Genomic DNA, 24,990 nt, shown 5'->3' with positions numbered 1-24,990 from the left:
GCTTATCTCTGTATCCTCAGATCCTAACACAATGTTTGGCACATGATAGACGTACAATAATATTTGTGGGGTGGATGAATGAGTCAATCATTTGTTATTTCAACTCCATCTTTTTTTGTTTGTTTGTTTTCTGAAAGGCAATTGCCAGGTTACAGGCAGTCTAAACTCTATATGTAATGTATGAGGTGAAATGAAAAATGGTCTTTCTCTCTTGGGGGAAGCTTTTTGGTGGCTGCTGCTCTGACTTGCCTGGGGAGTTTGTTCTGTACCCACATTTCCTTCCTGCCAAATCTAGACGATACTAATAAGACTACCTGAGGAACTCCCGGGCTTTCTGGGACAGGAGCATGGAGGGCAGTGGGCCTGGGCTGGCTGTCAGCAGTCGGGGCAGGACACCATATTTGCAGACGGAGGCAGCAGCTGTGCAGCATTTTGGCGCAGCGGTTTGGCGCCGCCTGCAGCCCGGGGCGTGATCCTGGAGACCCTGGATCGAGTCCCACGTCAGGCTCTCTGTATGATGCCTGCTTCTCCCTCTGCCTGTATCTCTGCCTCTCTCTCTCTGTCTCTATGAATAAATAAATAAAATAAAATAAAATCTAAAAAAAAATTATTATCCTCCGATATAAGCTGTCACATTTTCCATGGGCACAAAAGCACATAAGTTATTGTAGCATGTTTCACCGTGAAACAGGACACGAGAGCCTGTGCTGGGTGGATCAATCCTCCAGGGGGAACTCCTGGTTTGAGAATTTCCAGAACCAGAGCTCTGTTCCTTATATGAAGCCATGAGTATCACCTGCGAACCCCTCCGCAGGATTCTGTTTCTAGACATGAGCTGAGAAAGGAGGGTGCCCCAGCCTCCCTTCCTAATCACAGGTCTAGCACTAACAGTGCTCAGGCCTTGCACTTCTGAGAACTTACTGTGTGCCAGACACCATGCCCAGCTCTGTCTGTGCTCTCTCCTTACAGTGCCAACACCAGTAGAAGTGTTTGTCTCCCCTGTGGAGCCCAGAAGCTGAGGCCGTGGGTGTTATGAGTAGCTGGCCCAATGTCGCCTGGCTAGGAGTGGCAGGGAGCATTTTAGAGACCAGACTACCTGACCTTGGAGCCCCAAAGGATAAACCATTTGGCCTCCAAGAGCGCCTACCTGTTATAGTGTTTGCTTAAATATAGGCCTCACTCCCTAGCAGGACTGTGTAGGGAAGACTACGAGGATGTCCTCTCCTTTGCACTGATGGCCCTGTGTACAGTGGATGGTCTTCTCTACTTCTGAGCCATCTTCAGGCAAAGATACAGCCATGTGTTCTCCAAGCTGAGAGTGGACCCTGAAATTGCCTGTCCTCACCCCCAAGGGTGCTGTTTCCTTGAGGGTGTGCCCAGGAATCTGTGCTTTCACTTCTGTCCAGAGAGGTAGGTGGGTGGCTTCCCCCTTGCATCACACTACCTAGGACCTCATTTCTTCTCCTGAGGGTGACTCATGCTGCAGGGGCCTGGACTTACTGTGTCTCCTCCTTGCCCACCTTAAGTGGAGGTACCAGGCCCAAAGGTGTCTGTAGTCCTTAAGGAGGGAACCCTGTGGAATAAACGAGACCAGAGCCTGACTGTGAGGAGGCCTCCACCCCCCTGCCAGCCTCAGCCACTTCCCAGTGGTCAGTATTCTTCTGCCCAGGCACCAATGTGAGCCATCAGACCGTCTTCCCTGGTCATTTGCCTCCCCAGTAGAAGCCAGGCTTTGTTTGTCTGCCTGTGTGTGAAACTCCTCAGGCTTCAGATAAATAACCTGCCAATCAGGAGAGACAACTATCCCTGCAGAGTAACTGAGGGAGATGGAATTCTAGAAAGTCTTACTTCCAGTTGGACAGACTTAGCCCTCTCTCTGCTCCTCTCTGAGCCATACCGACCCTGGCTTCAAGGCAGGCCTGCCTTTGGTCCTGCCTCTACCACTACTCACTTGATCACAAACTTTGGGTAGGTGGGTTAACCACTCTGTGCCTCAGTTTCCTCATTTGTAAACTGAAGGTCCTGATAGCACCTACTCATAGGATTGCTGTGATGATTGAATGGCTTAAATCTCCTAAAGTGTTTAACACAGTGTTGGGCACATAGTAAGTCCTCAAAAAATGTTAACCATTGCCATTATAACAGCAACAATAATAACAATGCTTAATATGACTATGGGACATTGGGTGGGGTTGGTATGACTTGCTGGTATAATTTTGAGCAGATAATCTCACTTCTGTTAGCCTTGGTTTACATATCTATGAAATGGACACAATAAGAGTACCTAACTCACTGGGCTCTTGTGAGGATTGAGAAGGTTCTTAGAACAATGCCTGGCAATAAGCACTCACCAGATATTAGCTATTTGTTATTACTCAGTACTTTTTTAAAGATTTTTTATTTATTCATGAGAGACACAGGCAGAGACACAGGCAGAGGGAGAAACTGGCAACTTGTGGGGAGCCCGATGTGAGACTCGATCCTGGGACTCCGGGATCATGCCCCAAGTAGATGCTCAACTGCTGAGCCACCCAGGCATCCCATATTACTCAGTATTTTTAATGAATAGTTTATTGCTGGGTCCAGACCAATAACGTATAACGTGATGGAAAGAGTCACATTAAGAGTAAGACATGTGTCACCAGCCCTGGGACTTTGGGCAGAGGTACTTTGATGACCTTAGCCAGGGTTACTCTCTCCATGTATAACATATTGCCCATTTCCCTTCCAAAAACAGTATGCAGAGAAAGTGAGGGAACAAGTGTGAAAGTGTTTTGGTTCTAAAAGTTCTATTTTAAGTAAAGCAGTACCTAAAATATTAATTAGATTCACTCTAGGCTGTTTAAATATTAAAAAAATAAATAAGAATTCCTCTAAAGGAAAATTTAATGTCAAACACTAGAAATTTTAAAATTCTGTTTGGCATTTCCTTCTCATAAAAGACTTGGTCACCCAAAAAGGGGCAAGAAACAGCTCCCGAGACAGATTTCTAATCAGGGAGAATCAGTGGGCGGCAGATGTGATATACACAGCAGCCTCTGTTGCCCTGTCTTTCTTGGGTATGGCTTAAATCCAGAGATCCAGAGGGACACCAGAGTGGCATGAAAGCAAGGGGACAAGTCTGTATACCAGGGTTTCTTAAAGACTAGTAGTAAACACATTTAAGGATACATGGGAAAACTTTTAAAAATTTATTGCTGATGTGTAGTAGAGAAAACTATAGCTTACCCATTAAATTCTTATTGATGTTATTGTTCTTCCTCATTTTTTTAAGATTTTATTTATTTATTTATTTATTTATTTATTTATTTATTTATTTATTTATTTATTTATTTATTTGTAAGAGACCAGAGAGAGGCAGAGTCATAGGCAGAGGGAGAAGCAGGCTTCTTACAGAGAGCCCAATGCAGGACTTGATCCCAGGAACCCAGGATCAGGACCTGAGCCAAAAGCAGATGCTCAGCTACTGAACCACCCAGGTGCCCTCCTCTTTAATAATTTAAATGTGAGCCATTTTAAAAGGAAGTGTACGTAAACATGACAAAAATCCTGAAGACGGAAAAAAGGTGACAAAAGTTTGGAAAATGCTACATTAAACAAATCTTTATTGAGTACCTATTACTTGCGAACCACTCTACTGGGTGCTGGGAATGTCACAATTAATAATATATCATCCCTGTCTTGAAGCTCTCCGTCTGGTATGAGAAATAGTCACATCCATGCTAACTGTAACACGATGTGATAGGTGATGTGCTAGCAGTGGAAGAAAGTGCAAAGCAAACCAGATAAAGGAGGGATCTGTTCCATGAGGTAAATGAGAAGAGCTTCAGAGAAGGATGACATTTGACTGAGTGCCAAACACGCTCAGTCCTCCAGTTATTGGTAGGTGAACAATACTGCGCTAAACAGTGTTCCTGTTACCAGAGCTTACACATTCGCAGGCAGTGTAGCACTACATCCTAACGGTTAAGGAAATATGTAAGGCAAATGCAAGTTTTGATAAGTGCCACAAAGGAAATAGCTACAGAATGAGGATGGGGCCCTTCTATGCAGGGGCAGTCAGAGAAAGTCTCTCTCAAAAGTAAAACTGAATCACAAATGATAAGAAACCTCTAGCCATTGGAAGAGAGGCACAAGAATGTTGGAAGCAGAGAAGATGCAAGCTCAGGCTTTGAGGCCGGAAGGAAATTTGGCGTGTTCTAGGAACAAAAAGACCAGTGTGACTGCAGATAGGGAATAAGAGGACAAGTGGTCCATTGGCAGAGTCTCAGAGGACCTCATAGGCAACAGTAGAGTTTGAATCTGATTCTAAACTCAGTGAAAAGCCAAGAGAAATGATTGGACATGGGGGGAGCTATCATGCACACATTTGGAGAAATGGACACAGGACCAAGGGGACAGTTGGAGCAAAGGCCAGAGACATGAAAGGGCGTGATGGGCTTTAGGAATGACCAATATAGTTAATTGCAAGAAGAAGCAAGGGGTTAAAGCTAGAACAGGTTGGAGCCCAGTGGTCTAAGGCATTGAATACCACAACAGGCACCTTGGACTTTATAGCTGTCATACCATTTGCCACAGCAGTTACATCATTTTACATTCCCATCAACATTGCACATGGGTTCTAGTTTCTCTATATCCTCTCTAAAACTTACTACTAGGACTTTTAAAAATGGTAATCATCCTAAAGCATATACTGTGGTATCTCATTGTGGTTTTACTTTTTATTTCCCTAATGATTAGTGATGCCGAGCATCTTTTCAGATGCCTGTCAGCCATTAGTATGTCTTTTTTTGGGGAAAAAAGTCTATTCAAGTCCTTTGTCTGCTTTTTAATTGGATATTTGTTGTTAAGTGGACTTCATCTATGACACAGCAGTGACAAGCTAAAGGGTTCTTGAGCAGAGCACTAACATAGATCAGATTGTAGAAATACACATCTGGCAGTAGGAAAGATGAATTGGAGGGTAGAGGCACAAAGCAGGGATCCCAGGGTTGGGCACTGTGTTGAGCCAGTGGCGAAACGATTAGATAGTAATGACCAACTGAATAACAACTCATGTCTGCTTCTGAAAACTGCACCCCTAGATGAGGGATCTATGTTCTCTCCTAGAGAGATGAGCTTCTCCTCAGGACCTCATATGCTGAGTTAGGTTGGTGGATAGACTCAGTCTTCCTGTGTTTGGGGAGCTATGGGTTGTCATTTTACGATGATCCTGATTTCTGAGTTAGTACCACTGGAAAAAAAAGCACTGTTGTCATTGAGCGACCTGGTGGATGGAACACAGCCTGTGCAAATAATTTTCTGAATAGTGAGTTGCTAGAAAAGCTGATAGAGATACCAGATCCTACCCATCTGGATTCATAGCTGACCTTGTCAGCTGACTTCTAATCAGCTTTCCAGCAGCTAGCTAAGCTCTGAAATGTGTCATTTAGGGCAGTAAGAATACCAAGACCTCACTTGGTTAGTGCCTTTAAATATAATGAATGACACTCTCTTTTTTTATATTAGAATAAGCCATGAGGCTTAGAGTTGACAAACCTGGACTTGGCTTTGAGAGTGAGCACATCATCCTCAGAATTGTGGTTTCTGCTTCTATAAAACCAGGGAAGTGGCAACCCCTTTGTTGTTTTTTTTTTTTTGTTTGTTTGTTTACAACATGCATACTACATATTGCCTCGTTCCATGTTCTTTCCAACATCCTCCTTGTATACTTGTCTATAATGCAGAGATGGGAAAGCTAAAAATGGCAGTCCCCAGACTCCCCCATGGCTCTGCTGGTGACTGAATATCTGCCATCTGATATGCGTATACAAAGACTGGAATCCAGAACTGAGTTCGTTGGGAAGAGAGGGCCTGCCAGGGATCCCTCTTGCTGTTGTGGTTTCTGCAGACATGTAATAGCTACAGAGCCAACTGCTGAGGGTTATAGCTTTTAAAATCCCCACATGACAGCTGGACAGTCTCACCCTGGAACCAGCAGTTGGGGCAGTTGCCTCCTGCTTTCCCAGCTTTGTGTTGTAGCAGCTCCCTTGGCTGGCCAGTTCTGTGGTATTGTTCCTGAGAGCTACTCCCAGAGGAACTGAGAGCCCATCCAACATGTGTAAGCATTTCGTCCTAATTTGCTACAAAATTGACAGATGGTTACAAAACTGTTGGTCTTCTTAAACTCTCTAGAATAGCTCCTGGTAACCTGTAATGGATCCCAGGCTCATTTACATGGTTCAGAAGGACGGCATAAAATAACAGACTTAGTATTCTTCTTGACTCCTAGATGTTCAATCAATACTGGTTGTCTGAAATTGGGACTGATTTCCTCAGTGGAAGAGACCACTGCTTTCCTGTATGTTTTCCCTCTGCTCTGCTAAGTCCTCGCACCTGCTTACTGTTCTCTGGAAGGTAGTGCTGTTATTGTTGTTTTTAAGGGAAAAGACTTTCATTTAGAAGAAAGACTCAGAACTCAAATGTTCCTATATTCATTGCACTGGCCTGAGTTGAAATGAGGTACAATAGATGATTTGGGCTCCTGTGCTAAAAGGGGCATTTGAAGAGGACAGAGAGAGCAGTATGAGGGTACTAGACCCCTGTCCACAGGAAAGAGGTACAATAGATGATTTGGGCTCCTGTGCTAAAAGGGGCATTTGAAGAGGACAGAGAGAGCAGTATGAGGGTACTAGACCCCTGTCCACAGGAAAGAGAAGCAAGACAAGGAAGCCAGACAAAGACTGGAGCTAGAAGTGTCCTCCATCCAAAAGGCCTGTCTCCCAGGAACGTGTGGAGTTAGGATGCTCGACAGGCCATGCCAATACATGGCCACTGAACCCCATTTCTGTGGCCCCTGTGAGCAGCTGGAAGTTGGCCAGGATGACTGAAGTGCCAAGAGCAGGGGAATCGAGGCACGAAAGAGACTAGAGAAGTAGGTGAGGGTCCAGTCAGGTGGGGTCTTGTGAACCATTTTATAAGGACTCTTATCTAGCAGTTGACTGACATTTTCTGCAAAGGGCCAGGTAGTCTCTGCCATAGCTATTTAACTCTGCTATTGCACAGAAGCTGCCGTGAACAATAAACAAGAGGCTGAGTTCCAGTAAACTTTATTTCAGGCTGCAGGCTGGATTTGGCCCCCACAGGCCATAGTTTGCTGATGCCTACCCTAGTCTAAGGACACTGAGAAGCCTTTAAAAGATATAAGGAAGTTACCTAATCACGTTTCTGTTTGTAGAAGAGCACCCTCACGCCAGGATGGAAAGTTGATTGTGGGGAGTGGAGGGTTTGGAGCAGCCCGGGAAGAGGTGGTGGTGCCTCAAGTGAGGACGTTGCCAGTGGACATAGAGAAGTGGATTGCACAGCTTCTTGGAAATGTAAATGATAGAATTTGGTGATTGGATAAGTACAAGAATTAAGGAGAGGGAAACATCAAGACCTATCCCCAGACCTCTGGCCTATAAAATGTTCTAGACATCAACTTGTTCCTTTTTTCTTCCATCTAATGATTTGCCAAAGTGAACCCTTTCCCCAAAACCTTTTCAATCCAGTCGTTTTTTTTCTCATAGGCCCTCTATCATTGTCCCAATCATTAAGACTCCAGGCTGGAATCATCCTTGACTCCTTTTTTCCCTAGGAGTGCTCCTCTTTCCTAATTAAGTACATGATCTGTCAACTCAAGTTCCACCATTTGCAGTTGCGGCCACCCTCTCTCTCTTGGTCTCTCTCTCCCCTTTCAGAATCCCTTGGTCTTAGTCAATCCCTTCTCCAGTGCACCATGCACATTCCTACCTCTGCAGATTATTCTTCACACTGGTTCCCACCCTCTACTTATTATGTCTGTAGGATTGATCTTGTTTGCAAAGACAAAGACTTCCCTTTGAAACCTTGCTCCTTAACATGGTTAACACTACAGGATGGAGCCAGTTATTTCTCAAAACCTCAGTTTGCTCATCTGTAAAATGGGGTTGATTTTATTGAGTAGTAACATATTGGTATGAGCATTAACTCACAGAATGTATTTTGAATATGGCAAGTGTTCAATTAATATTGCTTTTCTTCACCCACACTCCCTAAGAGTGGGGTTTTTTTGTTGCTTATTATTTTTTTATTATTTTTAGAAAGGGAAAGAAAGAATCTTAAGCAGACTCCATGCCTAGCACAGAGCCCAACATGGGGTTCAGACTCACAGCCCTGAGATCATGACTTGAACCAAAATCAAAAGATGCTTAAACTGACTGAGACGCTCAGGTGTCCCCCTAAGAGTGATTTAAATAATTAAACCAGCATTTATGGATAAAGTACTTAGCAAAGTGTCTGGCACATAGTATATGGTCAGTAAAGGTTGACCTTTTCTTTTCTTATTTAGTATAAATACCAAGCAGAGTTGATAAACTGTTGTTCCTCTGCTTGTCATTCCATCATTATGATAATCAGTTTGGGGAACTTGCAGATCAAGAGTGCAATGAAGCAGCTTGGAGCTAGAACAGGAGAAGATGCAGCCAGAGGCAGAAGGAGGGCACTAATGGTGTACATTTCCCAAAATCAACTTCACCTAATTTTTAATTTTGCTAATGGCTAGTCTTTATTTGAGATGTCATGCTGAAATAACTCTTTTAATAAAGGAAAACTAATGCACTCATTTTTCCCCTCCCTTCCTCTACATCAGCAAGGACTTGGTGCAATGATGTATATCACCCTTTTATTTTAATTAAGCGTATAGCTGTGAGAGGCTTGTAAAAATGTTGCCAACAGAGAAATGCTCTAACGGATGTGAACTTGAGGTTGGCTTGTCCCATATATCTTTACTACATAAAATTGCCCTCTTCATCTTGCACGTGAGGTGAATAGATTAGCCCCAGTGTGCACCTCTGGAGGGAAGCAGTGGAGGAAATAGGGTGTTTGGGAACACGAGGAGTGTGCAGTTGTGAGTGCTTTCCAGAAGACTGAGAAGAAAAAGGAAAGGTGTTTTCTGTGCATGATCATGTGCAGGGAAATATCCCCTTTGAGGTTCTCTGTCATTTTCCCTTTTGCATGTCACATAACAGGTGATGTGTAACTACACAGATTTTGAGGGAAAAGGTGAGGATTTTAAATCTGAGACCCAGGATTAAACCTCAGCCATCCAGTGCCAGAGCCTCTGTGTTCAGTCATTATGCTAAGCTATTCCTCCACTGAAGGAGCATAGCAAGGGGTCAGGTGAGGAGATTGCAGTTAGCCCATAAACTATAGGTGAGCCATGCATCGTGGGTATTTATACGATGCCTTGGACCTAGTACATCAGTGAGTGCAGCATGAAATACTGAGTTGATGGTGTCTGTGATTCCTATTAAAAATAAAATTGGGGGATACCTGAGTGGTTCAGTGGTTGAGAGTCTGTCTTTGGCTCAGGTCATAAACCCGGGGTCCTGGGATCAAGTCCTGCATCGGGCTCCCCGCAGGTAGCCTGCTTCTCCTTCTGCCTCTGCCTCTGCCTCTATGTGTCTCTCATGAATAAATAAATAAAATCTTGTTTAATAAAATAAAATTGGGAGAGAAACTTAGCTTAAATAAGCCAGGAAGAGAGAGACGAAGAAACTGACTTATACAAAAGAGGTTTTAAAGAGAGGAGACTCCCCTCTCCCCCTCAGAGAATTAAGCTTGCACTGGAAGATGTAAAAAGAAGGCAGTTTGGGAAGCAATGTGCAAAGCCCCTGAATGCCCACACACTCCATACTGAATAAGGTAGTTGATCAGATAGGGGGTGGAGGGTGCAGGCATCTGTATTCCCGCCTGCAGCTGCGATCGTCTCACTGGTGAATAATTCATTCTGAGATTGTCCTCCTAGGCTATAGTTAAGTTGTTCTCCTTGCTCTCCACAAAGTCGGCTGGGTATATGAAGCTGTTGTGCCAGCTAAGGATGTGGTGTCCTGCACAGGGGAAGTTCAGAGGTTCAGAGGGGAAGTTCATGGGGAAGTACACATGGGTGCTATGTGAGAGGCCATAGGCCTCTAGCTAATATCTTCAACTCCCAAAATACAGGCCAAATGAATCCAATCAGTATGCTCATCTTCCCTAAAGGCAGGCCTGACTTCTTTACTTTGTAGCCTTTAATCGTTGAAACTCTTCTAGGATGCAGTCCAAATAGGACCAGATATCCCAAAATCCTTTATCTTCTAGAATCAAGGCCATTGTTACAGAGAGTTTGCCGTTCTGGAAACTATGTTTTGTTTTTTGTTTCTTTGTTTGTTTGTTTTTCCTGGATTCCTGCTGGAAAGAAATGACAGTCATTTCCATGCAATAAAAGCCAAAGTCCCTTTTTGATTTTATCCATTCTAAATTGTTTAGTAGGGATCCCTGGGTGGCGCAGCGGTTTAGCGCCTGCCTTTGGCCCAGGGCATGATCCTGGAGACCAGGGATCGAATCCCACATCGGGCTCCCGGTGCATGGAGCCTGCTTCTCTTTCTGCCTGTGTCTCTGCCTCTCTCTATCTGTGTGACTGTCATAAATAAATAAAAATTTAAAAAAATAATAAATAAATTGTTTAGTATTTACTACTGATTATGGACATTGACTTCTCAAAGTGAAGTCCTTGAATAGAAGAAAGCATCTAAGTAGTATCAAATTGGTAGATCACCAAAACATGGCGTGGAAAAAAGCTTCTTGGCTTTTATGTTCCCACTTTTTATCAATGAGGAAGTAACTTTAAACAATAATGTATAGAATCCAAAATATAATTTATTGCTGAAAAATTAAAGCACTTGGTGGTATTTAATCTAGAAAGGGGCGGCCCCGGTGGTGCAGCGGTTTAGCGCCGCCTGCAGCCTGGGGCGTGATGCTGGAGACCCTGGATTGAGTCCCACGTTGGGCTCTCAGAATGGAGCCTGCTTCTCCTTCTGCCTGTGTCTCTGCCTCTCTCTCTCTCTCTGTGTCTCTATGATTAAATAAATAAAATCTTAAAAAAAAAATCTAGAAAGGCCTAGCATGTATTCAATTTATCTTAATTAAGCGACTTTTAAAGTGTTTAATTTTTAAAAACCAGAGAACATTATTTTATACTAATCAAGTACTACCTAATCTTACAATAAAAGAGTTCCTCTATACAGACATGGCCGTTATTGAAAACTTGGTTATCTTTCCAGAAAGTTTCTATGCCTAATTAAATGGAATCAGAGTACATATTGTTTTGAAGTTTACTATTTCACTTAACAAAATATCATGGCAATGCTTTCACGTCTAAACATAATTCTCCTTGAATAAACTGCTTGGTATTCTCTTGTCTAGATGCATTAGAAATTAGTTTAACATTAACCAGGCAACCACTGATAGAGATTTAAGTCGTTTCTAGTATCACTAAGACAGTGTTATAGTAAATATCCTCCTGTGTCTATATTTATACATTACTCAGGGTATATTTATAGGATAAATTTCTAGAAGTGAAATGGCCCGGGGGCAGAGCATTTATAAGAATGAAGCGGGCACAAATTAAAGCCAGGGTTCTTTGAGCTAGACAAAAAGTAGAGCTTTGCCATCCCTGTAGAACCTTGAATGCATCACTGATGCTGAGATGTCGTCTTTCTGTAGAGCTTCAGAGAGCTCCCCCGACCCAGGCCGCACTGCCGCATGGATGCTGGGGCTGGCCGTAACCCTGCCACGCGTCCGGCCGTGGATCCAGCGCCCTGAGAGCTGGATTCTTCCACCTGACTATAATTAATGGCAAGTGCAAGGAAGTTGTTGGAAACACAAATCGGGTTCACAAACCTCTTATAAAATATCTTCTAAAAACCCTCACCTTAGTGTAGCCGTTGACAACATGGCTGGGGCCTCAGTGACAACTGATATACGAACTTCCTTTACCAAAGTATGACTAGCCCCAGGGACCCTCTAAATCTCATTTTCTTTTTCTTTTACCCAAGTTGGAACACCAGGCAGAAATGCATATATATATATAATATATATATATATATATATATATATATATATATATATATAATATGATGAATGCAGTGCACAGTTGAGATTTCTCCTGCTAGGAGTCTCTCCACACCTTGAATTTTGGACTCTCAAGCCGTTTTAAATGCGGTTTCATTTTTCTTCCCTGTCATTACCTGATTTCATCTGAAAAATCTCAGCATGTGGTTCTCTTTTCCTTTAATTCAGTAGATTTGGCATTGCTGTTTATTATATCAACGTGACATCTATCTAACATAACATCTTTGAAGCACCAGGATGTTTAAAAAAAAAAAAAGGTTTAACTCTTCAGGGCTAACTGGAGACTGTTTAAATTTATAGAGATGACTTTAGCCCTTTGTAGATTTTCCTCTAGATAGAAATATATTTGTAATCAAAATGATAATCCATATTCCCTCATTCCTCAGCTGAGATGAATGGAAAGAGACTTGGGGGAAGGTTGAGCTATTTATTCACAGATTGTTTAAAGTCAGAGTTAGTCTGTCTTGGGAAAGAAGATTGTATTAGCTTGATAAAGCTAACCCTTTCAGCCTGAGGAAAAGAGAATCACACAATAACACCACACAGGTTTCCTTGGCTTCTTCAACGACTAATTAGATTTTCACACACCAAAACCTTCCATATTGGAGGGTATGCTTCTAGAGATAATATGGACATAAAAGCAATACCAGATTTTTTTTTTTTTTTTTTTTGATGGGAAGCAGGAGACATTACAACAGACTTCAGGATTTAGAGAGAGGGCTGGTGGGGAGCCACAGGGGCACGGTGGAAGGGCTATGGCCATCTTTATTCAGTACAGACAAAATTTTGTCAAAACAAAACAAAGATCTGTCATTAATGTCTGCAGCAAGAGGTACCTTGTTCGGAGTCTGGTTGGAATTTTTTAGCATGGAGTATCAGTAAAAAAACATATAGGGAGTTTGACTATGATTTATGTCAGGGGACCAGTTCTTTCCCTTCCTGCAGTGCCACACACAGATTCAGAAGTAGGCAAGGAAGCGAGCTGATGCATACAACCAAGGCATAACGCCCCAGACAGAGCCGAGCAGGAAGGGTTTGGAGGTGCTAAAATCTGGCTTGTAAATCTCAAGGTGTGTTAATACTAGGATTTAGCTAGAAATTGCTGTTGACTCTGGCCCTGGAACCTAAGCTCACCATACATTTGACCTTAGATAGGGTGTTGATTTCAGTTTTTTTAAGAGTCTTTCAGGCCCTCAACCTGATGATTATGCGATGATGCTTGGGGCCGTCTGTTCCTAGTTACTCATCATCCCACTGGAGGAATAGAAAAACTCCTATTTAGCGATCCCTTCATTTATTTCTGTCTCCTTTGTACCTCTGAAGCTGAACATATTAGTCATGTTGTATGACAAGGATCGCAGGGATATTCCCAGCTGTTTGGAAGGAGAGGGGGAGAAATGACAGGCAGAGAAGCCACTATCAATAATACAAAACACTACGGGTGAGGTGTACAGCATTTTGGTGTTGTCAGCAATCTAGCCAGACCCCAGTCAATCTCCTGTATAAGGTGTCCCCAGTGGACTTGAGAGAAAAGTTGCCTGGAGAAAGAGATGGGAAGGAGAGGTGAGAAAAGACTCCCTAAGACTGAGAAATACATTATTTCTAAAATTGGCAATCCTTTTTGATGAGTTAAGTGGAAGCGAGTTATGATCTAAATCAATAGAATTGATAATGTTTTCATCTTGAAAGGTTAACTGTATTTTTGACACTCCCCTATCTCCCAAGCAACTTGGCTTTTAAGAAAAAAAAAAAATCCTCTGGGCAAGGAGCCTCAGATACACTTAATTTAGGGCTGATGTTTATGACTGGTCATTGACCTTGAAATTCCATTAGCGCTAATGAAGGACAGTGCTGGATGCGTCCTGCCTGGAGTCCGGTAAGTGACGGGCTTGGCGCCCGGAGGGGCCTCCCTCCTCTGGCTCCGCGCTCAGCTATGATCTGACTTCGCTGGGTCCTGCTGTGCTGCCTCAGCCGGGCTCTTCTTGCTGGGCTCAGGACGGCCTCCCTTGGCTGCAGTTTCTCTTGGGCCTCCCTTCCAGAGGAGAGAAGTCCTGTTAGAGTGAGTTTATTGTTTGCTGTAGCTCCTCCTTTCCCAGAGCAGTGGGATTCAAATGCAGATATGCAGCTGGCCTCCTGAAATTTTCCATCTGAAACAGACAAAAGATAACAGTTGTGAATATTCTGCTCTTGGTGGGGTTGCTGGTGTTGTTTTGCCAAAGTATTTTAAAGTAAATTATAGACATTGTGACACTTTATCCCTAAATATTTCAGAATGCCTCATTAAAAAGTAAAAATATGTTCTTCCAAAACTACATCATTATTGCACTTTAAAAAATGAATAGTTCCTTTGTATCATCCAATATCCAGGCCATATTACAAGTCCCCTATTTTTCTAAAAAAATTTTTTTGAACAACTGGTTTGTTCACAATACAAATCAGACACAGTGTACACATTGCATTTAGTTGTTATTGCTCTTTTAGCCTGGAGCTACGCGGTTCTCCACAATAGCCTCTTGTTGCATGTGGCTACAAGCGCTTGAAATGTGGCTAGTCTAAATTAAGATGTGCTTAATTTTTTTTTTTTAATTTATGATAGTCACACAATGAGAGAGAGAGGCAGAGACACAGGCAGAGGGAGAAGCAGGCTCCATGCACCGGGAGCCCGACGTGGGACTCGATCCCGGGTCTCCAGGATCGCGCCCTGGGCCAAAGGCAGGCGCCAAACCGCTGCGCCACCCAGGGATCCCAAGATGTGCTATATGCATAAGATACACACCAGATTTTTGAGGACAGTGCCAAAAACAAATGTAAAATAGCTTATTAACAACCTTACTTCAATTATATGTTGAGATTATAATATTTTGGATATCATGGTTATAATATATATTAAATATATATATAATGTGTTTCTTTTTACATTTTTAATGCGGCTACTAGCAAATTTAAGATTCTGTAGAGGCTGGCATCTGTGGCTCGTATTATATTTCTATTGGATAGAGCTGGTCAAAAACATTAACCTCTGCTTTTAATCTGGAAGAGTTCCTTCCTCTGTTTTTTTCTCGCCCTTGAATGACGGAAGAAACCAGGTCGTGAGATATGCCCCACTTTCTGCATTTTCCTGATGGTTCCTCTAAGCTACAGTTTAACCTGTGCCTCTAGCTCTATATTTCTAACAGCTGGTTAATTAGGCTTGCTTAGATTTCAGGTTTAAATTTTTTTCACAAGAAGCCTCCACGAGTGACACTGTATTTCAGAGTACCACGTCAAGTTACGCCTAACCTTTGTCTTCTTGCTCACATGCTAAGATTAATGAGTTCAGATGGTTACTGATCCCTCTCTTTAAAAGTGTTTTTGGGGTGCCTACATGGCTCAGTGAGTTAAGCATCTGACTCCTGATTTCTGCTCAGTTCCTGATCTCAGGGTTCTGGGATCAGCCCCATGTTAGGCTTCAAAAGCTCAGCGGGGAGTTGGCTTGAGGATTTTCTTTCTGTCAGGCTCTCCCTCTGCCCCTCTCCTTGATCATGCATGCCCATACTCTCTCTCTCAAATAAATCTGAAGAAAAAAAATTTTTCCACCTTCATTGCCAGCAATAATCTGTGACCAAGTATTTGGCACCCTGAATCAGCCTTTAATTCAATGATTTAACATTCACTGATGACTGTTGCCCAAATTAATTATTTAATTGGAGGTTAAGTTGTAAAATGACTTTTTCTACCATTCTATTTAGATTAGTTAGAATTGCTATGGGAGAAAAAAAAAAAAAGCTCCAAAAACTAGACTAGCTGGTTACCCTGAAACACAGTTGCTATAGGAAAAACCAGATAAATGCTTGATTCCTTCTACCTACCAGTTTTCAGAATAAAGAGTTGCAGAGTGCTGACAATTTTACTTTGAGTATTACTGTGAACTTACAGATTTTTGAATATTAAATATCGGGTAGGATTTTGAATTTCTAGTTTCTAGCGTTTAAAAATTCTAGAAAAAGATACTAGAAATTTTGCATGAAAATCTGTATTTCTGGATTTCCCTGAGAAACGGGCTCAAGCAACAGTAGTCTGACATGTTCACCAGCCCCTCCCTGGAGTTTGCTGGACGGGATTTTGATACAGTCCTTATACACGGACATCTCCTCCCCTATCAGTGGCCATTTGCGTCCAGCCACTGAGTTAGGTTCTCTGCCTTCCACCTATTTTGGCTGTAACCCTGGGTCCACCTTATGCATGAATAAAGAAACTAAAGAACCAAGAGAAGAGCCTGCCTGAGGGGCAGGGTTGGGACTAGAACCTAGGATTGCTCCCTCCCAGGAGGATCACTGTTCCCAGACAGTTGGTAATAATCCAGCAGCAAGTGGAAGGGACCCAGTCGGTGTGTGTTTTGCATTTTCTGCATGCAGATGACAGTTTAGTACTGCTGCCACTGTGGATCTGTCTGACGGTGATTAAATCTTTCCCAAAGCCCGGGCAGATCGTGGTGCTGCCCACAGCCTTAGCCCTAGTTCAGGACCCTCCTTGGGACCATGACCTACAGAGTCTATGTGAACTACTCAAAATAAATAGGATTAGTACAAACTCTTTGGAGATCCCTTGGGCGATATTTATCACAATTTTAACTGCATATACCGTTTAAGACCCAGCCGTTGCACTGCTAGGAATTTTTCTAGTAGATACATTCACAAAATACTCCAAGATATATGTATCTTGAAGTTCACTGTCCTCACAGGAAACTGGAGGCAGCCTTCACCAGGGGACCAGCTAATAGTTTGTGGCACATCCGTGTATAAAGGAAGAGCACATGGTCATGGTCATTTAAAAGAGTTAGCTAGAGCTGCATGTGCAGATAAGGACAAGATAAGGTGAAGTTTAAAAGGTACCATTAAGTTGAAAAAGAAAAATGTAGAATAGTGTGCATATTATTTCCTTATTTGTGCTTATTTTAAATAACATGTATAAATGCCAGTATGTATGTAAACATTTTCAAGAAAGATACACAAAACATTAAAGTCTTTAGAAGGAGATACTAGAGGTCAGAGTTAGGGGGGAAAAATAATTGGTTTTACTTTTTATTTTATACCTTTATGGATTTTTTTATGGACCTATATTTTTTAAATATTAAATTTATAAATGAGTTTGAGCATTCAAGTAAAGCAGCTGGATTGGGGGAAATCTAATGGGTGCAGCTTTTTAAATCTGGTCTTCTGCTCAGAAGGGCAACCATGAATGCCTACAGAGCAAGGTGCAGGGAGGCGGAGGTACTGGCAAGTGGAATGGAGTTTGCTGTCAAATTATGGAGAAAAGACCAATAGACCTAAAATGATTCAAACAAGAATAGCCAGTCTGGAATTAAATGCTCACCCTGGCTTCTAGGCTGTTGGTACTTCAGACTATAGAAGAGAATCTCTTATCAAGAGACCAACAGATTGAGGTAGAATCCCAAAGCCAAATGCACAGTCATAGATGCGTCCCGGCTGGATAAACAGGTGGGTAAGGCAAAACGAGTGGAGTGAAGGGGAGCCGCGCAGAAAGTTCAAGGGCCTTCTTTGGCTTGGCGGAAGATGGGTTCACAGCCCAACTTGGCCACTTGCTGAGGAGTCATGGGCAAGTATATACATCCCCATTCCCTCACCTGGAAAGCACACAAACTCTACGTGAGAGTCCTTAGAGGGATGCAAGGGTCTGATGCATATTCAGTGGTCAGTCCATATGGGGCATGTACCCCAGTTCTTGACTGGGCATGCAGACATGGAGGAAAAGGGGGCTCAAGAGAGAGGAAGTATAGAGGCAGCATGTGGTAAAGATGGCTCAGAGCCAGAGAGTTTGGCCCTGATTCCTTTCTCTACTTCCTGGCTGTGTGGTAGGCAGCTTCCCTGACCTCTCAGATCCCTGGTTTTCCTGTCTGTTAAATGGAGAGAAAGTGAAAATAAACTGGGGGATCCTAAGCACTTGATAAAGGGGAGTGACGTGCAAGTGAAGGTCAATTCAGAAAGTTAAGAGTGGTCTGGCATGGCCAGCATTCATTTATGCAGGCTAAGTTTCTGGCAGTTTCCGAACATTATTATAGTGACTCCTCCGTAGGATTGTCTAAGATAAGTGAGGCAAGAGAGCTAAGACACAATGAAAAAAAGGTTTCTCCAGAAAGTGACGGAGCCTAGACGTGAATCTGAATCTGCTGGAGCTCTAAACTGCTGCTTTGCCTACTATAATCCTGATGGCAAATGTGCCATCTAACGTAAATCTCCCTTATTCTGAAATCAGGCTGGATTTATTTAGAAAGGTAATCAGAGAATGGTTAAATGATGGCCACTTCTTATTGCCAGAGTACATGTATATGTTTTCATTATGCTAACAGGACTTACGTGTAGTGAGAATGTTTCAAGAATTTCCTAAGCCATGCATTTAATTTTAACATTTCGCAAAACCCCATTTTTAATCAGACTCTTCATTAAAAGCATACTCACTGGGAGCTAATGGTAAGCGAGAGAAAGTAAGTTCAAATCCACAACGCAGCTGTTCTCCCACATGCACTAGTTACACCAGCATTTGGAGATTGTACAGAAAAGGGGGAACCTAACAGGACGGCTACTATAGCTCAGATACCCCATAAATTATTCAAAACGTACGCACTGCAGTCTAATACATATATCTGCTATATACATAATAATTATTCCCTCACAAGTGTTTTTAATCATTTGGTATTTAATTACCGTGCACTCTTTGTCTTGGGAAGGCAGCCTGAGATGAGGGTTAGGGCAGAGAGAGGAGGCTGGCTTTCATCAAACCAATGGAGAAGCTGTTTGGTTTTAAACCCAGGTTTTTTTGCTTTTGTACCTAGTGTAAAACAATAGGCTGTACTCTCTGTTTCCCAGAGCCTAGGATTTTCATTGGTGTTTTCTTTACAAAACAGGGACGGGAGCTGTAACTTCCCTCACAGTCTCCTACGGAAGGGCTCCAGATGCCCTTCTTATGAAGATGCAGCATAAACTGTGTCTTATAAGAGGTCCTATTTGCAGAGGTCATTTTGATCAAGTGCACAGACCCAACCTTGCAAGTGTCACGGGATCCATCACTGATGCGTAGCCAAATATGTGTGTATGTGTATAAACAAACGGATGTACATAGGGGATTATATAAATGTGTGTCTTTGTGGATAAAAAAAATTATTTAAACAACTGGAGCAAGCTAATGTAATGAAAATTCTGCTCCTTTAGATGTTTTCGTCTTGAGGTTGATTTTTCTATGACAGGAGAGAGTAAGTTACATTGAACCTGTGGTTTGATTATCATGCAAGTAAACAGACTTCATCTATGTAGCTAAACCAAATCACCCAAAGAGCTAAATGCTCTGTGATCCACCATCAAGGGGAGAAAACAATTATTTTAAGAAGCTTGTCTTCATCCCAGATGGTTTGGTTCTGCACAAAATCATTTGATTATGTGCTTCTCTCAGCTTTGAAATCATGTACCTATCTGTCCGTGTTTAACAAGAAAGGGAATGCTGCACATTTGTAACAAATTAAGTTAATGGGTTTAAAGCACATAGCACAAAGGGGGAGGCAAGACTTCTTTGGGGAGACAACTGGAGAGCATGGCCAAGCCTGGGAAGATGGGTCCAGCGTCTTGGTTCAGTGGACCGTGAGCTGCAGTGCCTTAGAACGTGCTCAAATCCAGACGAGAAAGCCGTTTTGATGCAAGGAGGAGCTGAGTTAAGGGAACCGCCACAGTGCACAGGAAAGCTAAAGGCATTGTTTTGTTTTTTGGGTCTCTTTCTATAATGCCTAAATAAATCTTAAGGCCATATCCTCAGAACTCTAGGCCAGGGATTACAACTCAAATGCCTTCAACTAAAGTAATTGAGTGAAGCAGGCAGACATAATAAAATTATTTTTCTATGATGAGAAAAACAACAATGCAAGCCCGATGACAAATGGCAGTGGACACAGGGACCTAATGTTAGGAGGCAACGGGGACTTCTGTGAACAAAACCGAACTGGAGATAAAAATTGCCTGCATCTTCCACAGAGGGCAGCTGCCAACTGAGCTTTATGCCACAGAAAAGAGAGCATAAACATTGAATACTAGGGGTTTTCAAGAGTAGCCACAAATTCAGATGTTTATACAAATTTCCCAATTTTAAAATGTTGGCTTAGTTTTGTTTTTTGTTTTAAGAGCAGGCAGGCCAAATCAGACACCAGTTTTCACCATCTGTAGACAAAGGAGGACTCCATAAGAAGTAAAACTGTGCCGTAAATAGTGGTCTTCTGTGGGAGAACAGCTCAGGATTATTCCCTGCTGTCTCTGGTGCTGTTTACACAGGGGCGGGACGGATGTTCAGGTGTCTGGTGCAGGTTTGCCTAGAAAAGCCCTTGAAACTGTTGGGAGAAAATGCAAGCCCTAGGTGGGTACCCCAATGTGGTTTCCATGTCATATTCTTGTCTGTAAGGGAGCGGCAAGTCAAGGTCAGGGTTAGGTGGGTTCTCTGAACATTGCTGTAGAGCCTCTTACACAGGTTTTGTGGAGTGTACACCTCTGTGTAAGTAAGAAATGATTGCAGCTCCTCCATAAGCCTTCTGTGGGAAACATTTTTAGTTGAAATAGAGCTTGAATACCTTTATCATTCTTTATGAAATAGAGTAATCAGGTTTGGAAGAATTGCAGTGAATTTTATTATCTGGTCTGCCTTTTTATATTATTTCAGGCCAAGGAAAATCTGTAATAAGCCATGTTTGCTGGTCTTCACAATCTTTTTTTTTTTTTTTTTTTTTTTTTTTTTTGTGCAGATCCTTTCTGTTTCCTTGCATAGTTTGTTACCCTGATTATAGGTGTTCCAAAAATCCCTTGTTCTAAGAGGAAGAAGTCTCCGGAACTATGTTAGGAGCAATCCATCCATATAGCACTCTGTCCCTTCTTGGCTTGGCAGTGTGGTCCATGAAAGGTCTGAGAATTGGAGATGCTATTAATTCAGACACTTCACAGTCTCCTGCCCTCTCCACCACTCATGCTTCTTGACATCAGGATTCATTCCCATAGAGTGACATCAGCTCTGCTGGAAACCTGGCCTTAGTCCTCTGCAGACCAAGCCATGGGCTGCATGCTTCTCGGGCAGATTAGGAGGACAGTCTGGGCAAGGGTGAGAAGGTCAGGAGGAAGAGGTGATTTGACCGTCACTAATGTGACTGACCTGGTCACCATCTATCTCTTCCAGCATGTTTGCAAGGAATATAATGCAGCCACTCAAAAAGATGAGCATACAAATGCAATAGCACAGAAAATGCTTAATACAATAGGAAATTATATCTTAATCTACTTCTAAACAGGCAATTCAAATGGTTCAAAATTCAAAAGATGTACAATAGAAAGTTTTCTTCCCACTCCTGTACGTGGCCACCCAGGTTGTGATGTGATATTAAGTGAAAAAAGCAGAAAGCCAGAACTGTCTCCCTTTCTATATATATTTTAAAAGTATATTGATTTATATATATTTACAAACATATGCACACACACAAATGTATCCATAGAAGACTGAAAGAAATAAAATGTTTTCAGTGGTTGAGTAGAAGAATAATAGGTAATTCTACCTTCCTATATTTTCAAAAACGTCTTTGTGTATTACTCTAAGGAACTAAGTTTCTTTATTTTATGTATAATACCATCACTGAAGTCAATAGAGAAATATTGGACATGACTAATCAAAAAAAAAGGGGGGGGGGATGAAAAGTCACTCAGTTTTGTAGCAACCTAGAACTCACAATTGATGGTATTTAATATTTTTGCATACAGGCTGCCTCCCTGGCCTTTGCTGTAGATATGATGATACTTGAACACTGCTGAATAACTGCCTTCTGATTAACAAAATATTTGGAATATCTTTCCTGTCACATATACAAGAGAAAAAGTAACTCAAAGGAGGAATACTGTGCATGCAGAGTTACAGGTTTGAAGGAAATAAGGTGAACAGGTCTTCTAACTGGCAGGCTGTAGGTAAGTTTGCACCTTGATAAACCAGCAACAGAGACAGGAAAGACAGTGGGCAGAGTTGTATTCCAGTGATTCCCCCTTTTGGTGTGAGATCCTAGCACAGAGCTGTGTCCTCACAGCCATAGTTCTGCAAGGACACAGCAGGGCTCGGCAGAGCAGAGGACCTGGCATCAGCCTCTTGGAGCACACAGGCTAAAAATACTTGGTGAGAAAGCATAAAAAAAAAAAAAAAAAAATCCCCCTCTTGTTCTCAGGGACAGTAAAAGGGGGCTCTGAAAGTGTAATCGCTCATTTTAATTTTAACTTTCAAGTACACGCAAATAACCTATGAATACTTATAAAAGTTACAATACAGAAATATCAAATGTTATAAAGTATATGGTTTGGATCATATATTTTTCTTTTCCTCTATTTCTTATTGAAAGAAAATGTAGATTATTCCCCTTAACTCTTATCTCCCAATCCCACTCCTCGCTGGAGAGAGCACCATTTGGGATCTAGGCAGAACTTTTCTGATGCACTTGCATCCAAACCCATAATCATGCACAGATATATAATGAATGCATGCTTTTTTTTAATTAAACTTAACTCTCCAGTTTTTTTTTATCCCCATGGGCTCTAAATCTCACTTATTCTAAAGCTCTTTTCCAGAGCAATAATGTTTCCCACATATGAATCACCAAATGCTAAATGTGCTCTTCTCAGCAAATGCAATTCATTTGAGAATAACTCCCAATAAATTGCCTGTGATGTTTCTTTATTGCTGCAGACAATGGACAACGCTAAGGCAACGAGGGGTCGCACCAAACCAGTCGTTAGTTTTAATGTGGTCTGGCAGTTTTAATCCTTTCTGTATTTTTAAGTGCAATAGCATGGTGTGGTATGTTAAGATATTTAAAAAATAGAGGGAAGGTGGGGAGGGGAATGGGATATCTTCCTAGCTAACCCTATTCCTGCAGACTCTGAGCCACGTGGGGCAGAAATTAGGACTTGCTGATAATTAGGGTTCCAGGCTTGCTGTTTCCAGCATGCCCACTGAGTCCTCACAGGACCTTGTATTTCTTTAGCTCCCATTCCCCTCCTAATGCTTTGCTGCATAACACTCAAAACCTCAATCCAGAACTTACTCAGAAACTAACTTCCATGCACAAGTTTACATTACATGATGTGGGATATCCATTCAACTCTTTTCAAAAGAGACTGCCTCTTCGAATTCCGTTGCATACCCATCACCTCATTAATGTTAATGCTTTAGTGTGACCCCTTAAGTGAAAGATGTTGAAATAAAATACTGTTTAACTCCAGAATATTTGACAGTAGTAAACCAGGAAAATACTGTCTTCAAGTCAAAAGTCTAGGCTTCATCTCCGTGTTCATGGGTACGGAAGTCTGTCCTCCTCTCGAACTGGGCAATATCAAGGAGAAGTGGGGGTACAGGAGGGATGTGAGGAGCCAAGTTCCTCCAAAGAACCACTGGAGTTTTGCAAAGGTAGGACAAGCCTCTGGAGTCAGACACATTCAATCCCAGCTCCTCTTCGCTTTATGCCTCTGGGCAAGCTGCATCTGAAACCTTAGTTTTTGTGCTATGGTTTCCTTACACATGAATTTACAACAGTGGTAATTGCCTCAGCATTGCTTTTAAAGTAGAAGGGGACACAGAGCAGGCCCTCCCTCAAATGTTCAGCTCTCTGCGCCTAAGTGCAGACTTAAGCTAGGACTCCTAGTATCTCGTGGTGCTTTACATCTACATCCCTGTCGGAGGGCAGCATTTGGAAATCTCTCTCTTTAAAGAAGGTGGTAAGATTATAACACTGAGCAAGCCCAGGATTATCTAGAACTTCTGTGCTGCCAAAACTTTGGCACAGAGGAGCTGCCCTCCCCCACAGACCAGTGATATGACCCCTTTCGTTATGGGTTCTTCTAATTATGCACATGTGTCCATCAGAATGTATTATCTCCATAGCAATTCACCCTCCTGCCATTATGCCTGCCCCCAGAGCTGGAATTAGCATTTTGCAGTGACGTCTGGGAGTTTTTCCTGCACTCTCCTGATAGGAAAGAGAAATTGAAACCTATGCCAAAACACTTTAGAAGAATACCAGCAACGTGATAAGGGCTAGTTAAGCATGTTCAAGGTATTTTTTATCACTGTTATTATTTCTAAAGTAAAGTTTTCTGGATTAGCCCCAAAGGGGAAATAAGAGTCAGAATGTTTAAAGTTTCATAGCTTCCTCTGTGAGGGGAGCTCTGATTCACCGCTGTGAATACACAGAGACTGATTAGCAAGAGTGAAGAGGCAGGCTATTTGGGGTTTTTCCCTCACTGTTGAGCTTCTCAGCTAGTCTCCTACCCCTTGCAAGCCTAGCAGGACCAGCCTGGGGGTGGGGTGGGGAGTGAATTGTGGGTTTTTTTTTTTTTTTTTTCTCATCTAGAATGTGTGTTTCTCAAGTCAGTGAACTGTAAACAAGTGCAGATGAAGCCACACTTTGAGTCTTCATGGGATACACTCTCCCCCAGAACTTTGACCAATTGTAAGGCTTCTGGAAGTGGTGTGAAAGGGCCAGAGCACTAGAAATAGGCACAAGGGGTTGAGAAGGCATTAGCCCTCTCTGCTGAGTGGCCAGACAAGGTATTGACCTTTGTGCCTCAGCTTCCTTGGAAGCAGTTCAAAATCTGTCAAAGTACACCAGGTTATTGGTTCGCCTGTCACGGTACCACCTCAGTGAGAGAAGCTCCAGTGTGATCTGTTTTGTCCATCAGGGTGCTGCTGGAAACACCTACTGCGCAGAACAATTCTGCACGTAAATAGCAGTCTAAAACTCACTAAACTAGTTTAAAACATACTGGAAGGTGCTACCATGACTCTCTGATATTAGGGGGGGGAGTAGGAAGGGATAGATAGTAGAGGTTGGGTCAGAGGCAATGACCACAGGTGGAGGGGGAAGAGGATGGGGGGAGTGCTTAAGGAGGACCAGCAAGAGGGCAGTGTGCTCTAGCCAGCAGTGCTGCACAGCAGGGAAGACCCAAGCGCCCTTTGACCCCAGAGTCATTCATTCCATGCCCCCCACAA

General features: G+C 42.5%; 1 protein-coding gene and 1 long non-coding RNA gene across 3 annotated transcripts in view; one reads left to right on the top strand and one right to left on the bottom strand.

Annotated features, from left to right (window-relative positions):
* SLIT3 (slit guidance ligand 3) overlaps positions 1–24,990 on the top strand; it is a 595,927-nt gene that overhangs the window by 355,670 nt on the left and 215,267 nt on the right. The window lies entirely within an intron of this gene.
* LOC129509986 (uncharacterized) overlaps positions 9,823–24,990 on the bottom strand; it is a 92,958-nt gene continuing 77,790 nt past the window's right edge. Inside the window, exons 7-8 of one of the 2 annotated variants that reach the window (XR_008664458.1) lie at positions 13,767–14,096; positions 9,823–10,224 (exon numbers count right to left, since the gene is read on the bottom strand). This is a non-coding gene — a long non-coding RNA (uncharacterized LOC129509986). Of the gene's footprint in view, positions 10,225–12,650; positions 14,097–24,990 lie in introns of those variants that run through there. The other variant, XR_008664459.1, reaches the window with a different exon arrangement.

This window comes from Nyctereutes procyonoides, unplaced genomic scaffold (assembly GCF_905146905.1).
Source record: "Nyctereutes procyonoides isolate TBG_1078 unplaced genomic scaffold, NYPRO_anot_genome, whole genome shotgun sequence".
NCBI lineage: Eukaryota > Metazoa > Chordata > Mammalia > Carnivora > Canidae > Nyctereutes > Nyctereutes procyonoides.
This window is presented reverse-complemented; position numbering and strand designations above follow the sequence as displayed.